Raw genomic sequence first — 8,087 nt, 5'->3', positions numbered from 1 at the left:
ATCTCACTGTTAAGATTAGTACCGTACTTTATTTTATGACGAATATAGTATCTCATTGTTAAGATAAATACTGTACTGTGTTTTATGACGGGTATAGTATCTCATTGTTAAGATAAATGTTGTACTGTGTTACATTACCTGTACGGCATCTTACAAACTATTAAGTACTTAGTTGCATGACTAATGTGGTATCTTACTGACCATAAAATTGGTTGTCGTGATTTATTTTTGGCTTTTAAGTTTGCATTGTACTGTATTGTATTGATATCATATTGGTTGGTGTTGACATCACTGGAAGCTCAATTGACGATACAGTGTAAATAGCATCATTGCCAATATGTATAAATTTACATGAATTTAGCATAAAAGGAGAGAAATGATAAAGTGTTCACATGTAGAGTCACTTCAAGCTTTAGAAAATTTTACATGTATGGCTCAATTATATTAAATACTATATATGTTCCGACTAGTATGTTAAATCGGAACATTTTTTCACCTGTCAATAAAAATAAATGTTATTTTAATAAAACATCGTACTACATTTATTTCCATGGATAAATTGTGTGTTTCATAAGCGATGGCGAATATAATCAAACGTTATGTTACAATGTAGTATCTATCATTGAAGAGGTCGAATTACTGACTTATGAACCACCACAACGGTATAATGTTATTTGCACGTTGATAACTCACGGTATCAGTTTCATTACCAGTAACTTTTGAGTTATGTTTTTCATTATCCATTCATACTGTTTCTGTATATTTGTCTTGGAAAGATATCAATCAATCGTAACCGTCGATACATAAAACAACTACAAATGGAATAACAACGATCCCCGACTTCAATAAATACATTGGACAATGAGTTATCACAATACTGGGTAAAGTATTATGAGTCAGTTTTTAACCACATTCTGCACACAACGGAATTAGAACGGCCATTTTGGAAAGTACCAGGTACTAGATCGATGTTGACAAGTTTTACGTTTTAATTTATGTATTTATTTATTCATTTTTCTTTTTCACTCTATTCGAAATAATACAAATATGTACTACAGAAAGTGATATCCTGAAATATGTCTTGGCAAAATATTTTTTTGTCATGTTCCAACAATTAAAAACATGTATATGTCCGTTTTGCTTTAGCCAATCCCACAGACCTCTACTGACCTCTACTGACCTTTCGGTTATTTAACTGGTATCAACAACGCGATACGTGACTACTGGTTTGTCGCAAGTTTCTTAACAACTACTAGCATGGTCAGTTCTACGTTTACTTGTTGTCCGGACATTAATTGTTTGTTATCCCTACCGGTACATTTATTTGTTACCCCCGGTCATAACAGACGTCAGGAATCCCTTTGTTGATACTTCTGATGGCAAATATTAAGTTTTAAAGTGATATTTTAAATACCTTCAAAACATCATGAAGGTTTATTGAGCAATGATGCACAAAGAAGCACTTGATCATTAAGTTAAGGTATCCAAACTTTAATAGAAACTTAAATAGATTTATCAATGACGAATTAGTGTGTTGCGTTCAGTACAAAGTAACGTATAAACACTATCTCTATACAATATTTTACTTAAAGATATTAACGATTTCAAGTGACATTATGAAATGATTGAATGCATATTGGTATTCTTTTTCGATCTCGTCATCATCTCGGCAGCAATAATTTGAATATAATCTGGTCTGTAGACAAGAAGAGTTTTTTCAACAGTTTTAAGCAGCATTAACATTTTCAACTGTCATTATCAGCTCTACTGTAAGATAAAACATCGAGGCTAGACAGACGAGTGAATCTTATGTTATTCTTGGTACTTCCCTCTTTTACATTCATAATGAAAAAATCGTACAAAAAATAGAAGGCACTTAAAAACGTATTAAAAACCTGCCAAAACATACTGTAGGTTAACTAGCGCCATGCAGTTTCTTTGTATGGCATTATCCGAGAGAAATAGTAAGATATTTTCCAAATTCGGCGACATCCAAGCCTTAATTGTATAACCGCTTTCTATCAATGCTAGGAATCTATTGATATGCCATCCATGTCTCTTAATCAGTCCTTACTAACTTCTTAATTGTTTGATCAGTACATACTGATCTGTATACAAACGATTATTTGTTTCTCTGAGGTTAATCACTATCGCATTCTTACTTTTCCTTCTAACAAAACAATTACACATTATTTTGAAAATGGCTAACGAAAAAAAGCATAATGCTTCATTTAATTAGCATCTTCCTATAACAAGTATATTCCAATGAAATACCGGATCTGTTTATCTAAATTTCGTCTTTCTGCACATAATTTAGCTATTGAGACTGGTAGATACAATAACATAACGAGAGAACAAAGACACTGTATGAGCTGCATTTCAGATATTGAAGACGAATATCATTTTATTTTAATATGTAACAATTTTCATATTCTGAGAGTAAAATACATAAAACCATATTACTGGCGAAATCCTTCAATGTTTAAACTTGTACAGTTACTAAGTGCTGATAATATCAGCGTTATTCGTAAACTTGCTAGATACATTTTTGAGGCAAATAAGGCACGAGTGACGTAAACATGCACATCAATATAATTTATATAAATGTCTATTTATGTATTATTGACATTTGTATCGTTGCGGATTACATGTTGTTGTTGTTAATGTCAGATGTTAATGATGCTGCTGCTGATGATGATGAGGATGATGAAGAGGATGGTGATGATGATGATGATGATGATGATGATGTGAGAGCGTTAATGATTGTTGAATGCACAATAATGATGTGGGAGTGATAATGAGTGTTGATTGCACAATACATATACGTAATTTGTAATTTATTGTAAAGTATAGTTATCCAATAAGTTGTCAAACTTGCGGTCTAAAAGTTGAATTGTGTATGTGTGTGTGTGTGTGTGTGTGTGTGTGTATGTGTGGGTGTATCATATTGTATGTTGTCTCTGTATTGTTTTGTATATATGTTATGACTGATAAGTCAACCGACTTAAAGTAATAAAGAACTTAAAAAGTTGTTATTTAAAAGACAAAAAAATGTAACAAGTTTAGAATGTCTTTCGATGAATATATAAATAATTGAATAAATAAAAATAAACAAAAAGTACATATTTATATAGTCTGACCACAAGTTTTAATAAAATCGGCCTAGCTTTCATTTTACCGGCTCAGCCCAGTTATTTACTAATTAAGTCACCTAGATCTGATTTTGCAGTATTACAATTTCTATCATTGGTTCATGATATTTCTAACCTTACATGCTTTGAAATCATCATACATATACCTGCATACTCTGTCCTTTTGTCGTAATTAAAACACAATATTTCGTATAGTTGGATTTAGCTTTAATCCTATTGAGTTGAACGTTCATCAGTATTATGCAGTACAACGGTAAGTGTGTTTCCATAGCAATAGGTTCGTGTGGTGTCAGTAATCTTGTAATACGCTGTAGGTATCGTTTTTGATGTGTTTTATATGCAGTAGAACGCGTGTCTTTCTAATTACAAACGCATTTTCCCCAAAAGGATGACATCGTTCGCAGGTACAAATTGTGAGACAACAAAAAGAATTATACATACATAATGTCATGAACGTGCCTTTGAGATGTATGTTCCTGTTACCCAGCGCTTTATCGTTTATTTGTGTGAAAATGTTATGTAGCATGATGATCTCACTGAAGGCTGCATGGTTGAATTGAGATAGATACACAAAAGGCAGATACGTTTGTGTTACATCGATTATACTTCTGACAATGAAGTAGCTACGCACGGCTCCATTGGGCATGTGTGTTTACATACTTTGTTGCAATAGAAATATAATGTAAAAGTTATTTGCGGAAACTAAGTCTAGAATAAGGGCATCAGGAAATAATGTTTCGTTTTGGGGTCAATCAATTTTTGCAGAGTAAAATATATGGTTGATTGTATAAGTGATTTAAAACAAACTGGAAGCAATAATTTAAAAACATGTATATATGAGCAATGACATTAATTATATTTGATAGTAAGCTTTATGTGAGCCACGTTGTAAAATAAGTCTTTTGTTAAACATGTTTCAACGTATCCTTGGTTTTTGCTTCTGTGTTACATTTTCCGAATACAAAGTACTTTGTATAAGCATTGCTCATTACTGGAATGACCCCAAATTCGTTACACGATGTAGACTTAGTTTTGTTTTTGTAACATTGTTGTCGTTGAAATAACCACGTGAGACTGTTTCCGGTGTCCGACGTACAATGGCGAACTCCCGGACAATGTAATGTAGCACTAATCAACGACTCATTATTGTTTGCTTGGATTCCAGCTCAAGATTTTTATTTAGTTTTTGATAATAACTTCAGTTTTCGTCATATTATCTGTGTTATGTCTACATCAGCTAAGCCTGTATTTATAACTTCATTTGAACGGTGGTACGTTATTCTTGAGCCGCCATGTTTTGCTAGGCCAGTTCGTGTTTTGCTTTATATCGACCTTATACGATTCATTCTATACATACTGATGAACATATACAAACTTTCGTTATGAATTCAGCTCATCAGAAAAGTATCAGTACTATGATATTTTCAAGGTCACGCTGATTTCCTGACATCAAGCATCAGCTGTCTCAATTTATAAAAGCAGACAAGATGATGTTGAGCAATTTTCGACGAATCTCCGAAGAAGAAAATGAGAACACTGATTCCTTAATATTAAAGGCGTGTAACTCTACCATTGAAGGCATGGTCACAGAGAGTGATATCAGCCGCTACCACATGATTGCCAGATTCTCGCGGGCCATACTTGTAGAATATGTATCCTACCGTGTACGAGCCTCAGTTTTTGATGTCAGATTTTCGCGTTTTGCTAGTGAGTCGACCACGAGAAATTTTACATCATCCACCAGCCCAGTTCATTCCAGTTATACGTTAATGAAGCGATGACCAAACACAGAGTCCAGGTATTCACTCAAGCACGTTATTCAAAGTCAGTTGGTCATTTTTCGGGTACATTAGTTTAAACATATTGTATTGCCAAAAAGCAAAATTATTTTATAAAATAAATAATTGTATATGCACATCATAAGATGGCTTTCATAGTTATTTCTCCTTAGTCATGACTGTGAACATATGTACATCCTCAATATTACACATATAATGCACACATTCACGCTTATTATTATGTACAATATATAATATTGGTCATTAAAATGGTACCATCCAACACAGCCAGCGCATCAGGCACAGCCAGCACATCAAGCACATCAGCACATCCAGCGCATCATGTGCATCCAGCACATCCAGCGCATCCAGCACATCCAGCACATCCAGTGCATCGTCCTCGCTCCAACAACAATCGTCAACGCTCGCCTGGTAATACACCCACTGTCCCAGCCGTCCCTACGGACAATTAGTATGATTCCCTCCCCATTGAGGGATACATGTTTGTTATGTAACAACTGTAAAGTTTTTTCTGATTTGTCTAGACGTACATGTTCAAATGATTACATGTGTTTATGGCTCGTACTAGCTTATGTTTTACCTGAAACTCTACCTGTCAACATTTACATGTATGCTATATTTGTTACTAAGTTGTGTTGTCTTTTCTCAATAGCATATTAAATGTGCATACTTCTCTTGTTTTCAAAAGGATAGTTTCCACCTGACATGTATGCTATATTTGTTACTAAGTTGTGTTGTCTTTTCTCAATAGCATATTAAATGTGCATACTTCTCTTGTTTACAAAAGGATAGCTTCCACCTGACATACCTATGTTCATGAATTTTTCTCAATAGTAAATGCACCTGTGCATTATTCCAGAAACGTCACTGATTTTACATATATTTTGGGTATAGTTGACATGTTTAAAAATTACACTTTAACTTATTCATCAGGCAACAAACATTTTATATGCCATAAGTTATCGTTAAGTGTAGTGTTTTTGCCCATTAAACTGAATCAATGGCTCAGTGTATGGAAAATTTAGGCAAAACAAATAATTTATATAACCACGAACATGTATATATATTGGAATATCACGTTAAAAATCAATTGGTACTTACATACGTGTACAATAGCATGTTTGTGCGTATATTCTGATGTATTACATTTTTGCCAGTGAAATATCGGATTCTATGATCTTGATCTAAAGTGGTGTTTTCACAGTGTTAAAATATTACTTTTTGGTATTGACCAATCATAACGGTATTTTCTATTCGCTGCATTCAAAGGCAACGACTTTTTGTTCAGATTTAAATGAAGCGACGGTAGAATAAGTGGTTGTTAGTGCAAATGTTTCATAAATATACAATTAATAACATTTTGTAAGCAATCATACCAGATCATAGCAGAAAAAGTTGAAATTGCGTTTGAGTATCCCATTCAAAATGGCGCGAAGTCTTGTTGTCAAGCGTGACTTCATTATAATATGGCGCTAGGTATAACGCTTCTGATTAATGCCCTTTGTAAACGCAATGATTTTTTCAGTAATAATGAATATATTTCACTCGTGTGGCTGATATTGTGATATATTTTTAACTCGTGCTGCGCACTCGTGAACAAACACTTGATGTCCTATAACGTCGAAACGCCATGACACTGTTTATGAGTATGATTTCTCACTTGTAAAATTAATCTGATTTCAGTTTAATCCACTGTTTTGTTATTTTATAACTATCATTTTGCTTGTACAATGACGTTTTGTTTTATACTAGTTTATAAAGTAAGATACGTATAATGTCTGTGTGTTACTAGGCATTAACATAATGCTATCATCATGTATTTACTTATGAATTTAAAATTATCCAAGTCACCCTCATAAAGAGGTACAAATTCCCCATACGCTGCATTGCTTTATCTCCATATTGTCCCTTAATTAAATAGATATAGAACGTGTGTGCAGTGCCAGGTCTGAACTTAAAGTCAATGCAAAAACAAGAGTAGGGACCAAGGGGTCGCCGATATAAATGGAAACACATCTTTATCCACAATAAACTGACCCAGCAATCAAATATTGAGCGCAAGCCGGCACATGTTGACGAATAAACACCCGCCAGTAAAGGTTGTTGACACATTATCTGTACGGTCAACACACAAAGGCATTAATTAACAGATACCATTCATACGAAACACTATCAGCCACTGATTGTGATGCATAAGGAAATAAGTTAATATGGTGCTTGTTGATCATTATATAGCTCACCGTTCAGCAATTTGTTTAGATTTCACTTCAGCGTGGAATGTGTCTGAGAGGCAACCTTCACTTGGTGTCAACGACCATGTACTATTTACAAGCCGTATCTTTGATTTTTATCCATGGTTTTATATCAGACGACCTGCATAAAATACTAACTTTTTGGCACATGTTCATCCTGACCTCATGACCTCTCAGTTAAAACAATGGTTACAAATAGCAACCATGGACAAAATAATATCTGGTTATCATATTTAAATATAGAATGTAAGAAATGTGCTGAATGGTCATTACTAGCAAGTGTCTTGCCTTAAAAGATTTAATTGCAGAAAATGGTTAATCAATGTTAATTTGGTTCAACAATAACGTTTAAAAACAGGACTAGAATCTCTTAAACTTGAGGATATCAAGACAAAATATACAACTGCATAAAAAGGTTCACAAACATCACCACCATATTTGCAATACATTGTGTTCCTCAGAGACATTTCAATAAGCCTTGCTACGGTAATGAAGACGCTTACAGAATAACTTAATTTGATACAGGAAAAGAGATTGCAAAAGGCCCCGAACAATATAGCTATGTTTATGTAAAAAACTGACCAAGTAGAACACAGAATGATCTATCTATTTCCGAATTAAAATCATTAAAATAAGCAAACAAGTGTACAATGCTAGGTTACGGGTGGATGCTGACCATTATAAGATTACCTATACATTATATTAAGCACAAAACAAGATGAAATAGATATTAAACAAAATGTATCAAAGATATATTTTATAAATTTCCATTAAATGCAATACATAAATAGTTATATCGGGTACATTAAAGTCATATTTTTTTCAACGTACATGGCCTTGGGATTTTTCGAGCTCAATAGTGAACATGTGATTCTAGTTATCAA

Source organism: Mizuhopecten yessoensis, unplaced genomic scaffold (assembly GCF_002113885.1).
Source record: "Mizuhopecten yessoensis strain PY_sf001 unplaced genomic scaffold, ASM211388v2 scaffold10239, whole genome shotgun sequence".
NCBI classification, from domain to species: Eukaryota; Metazoa; Mollusca; class Bivalvia; order Pectinida; family Pectinidae; genus Mizuhopecten; species Mizuhopecten yessoensis.
Note: the sequence above shows the minus strand (reverse complement) of the source record.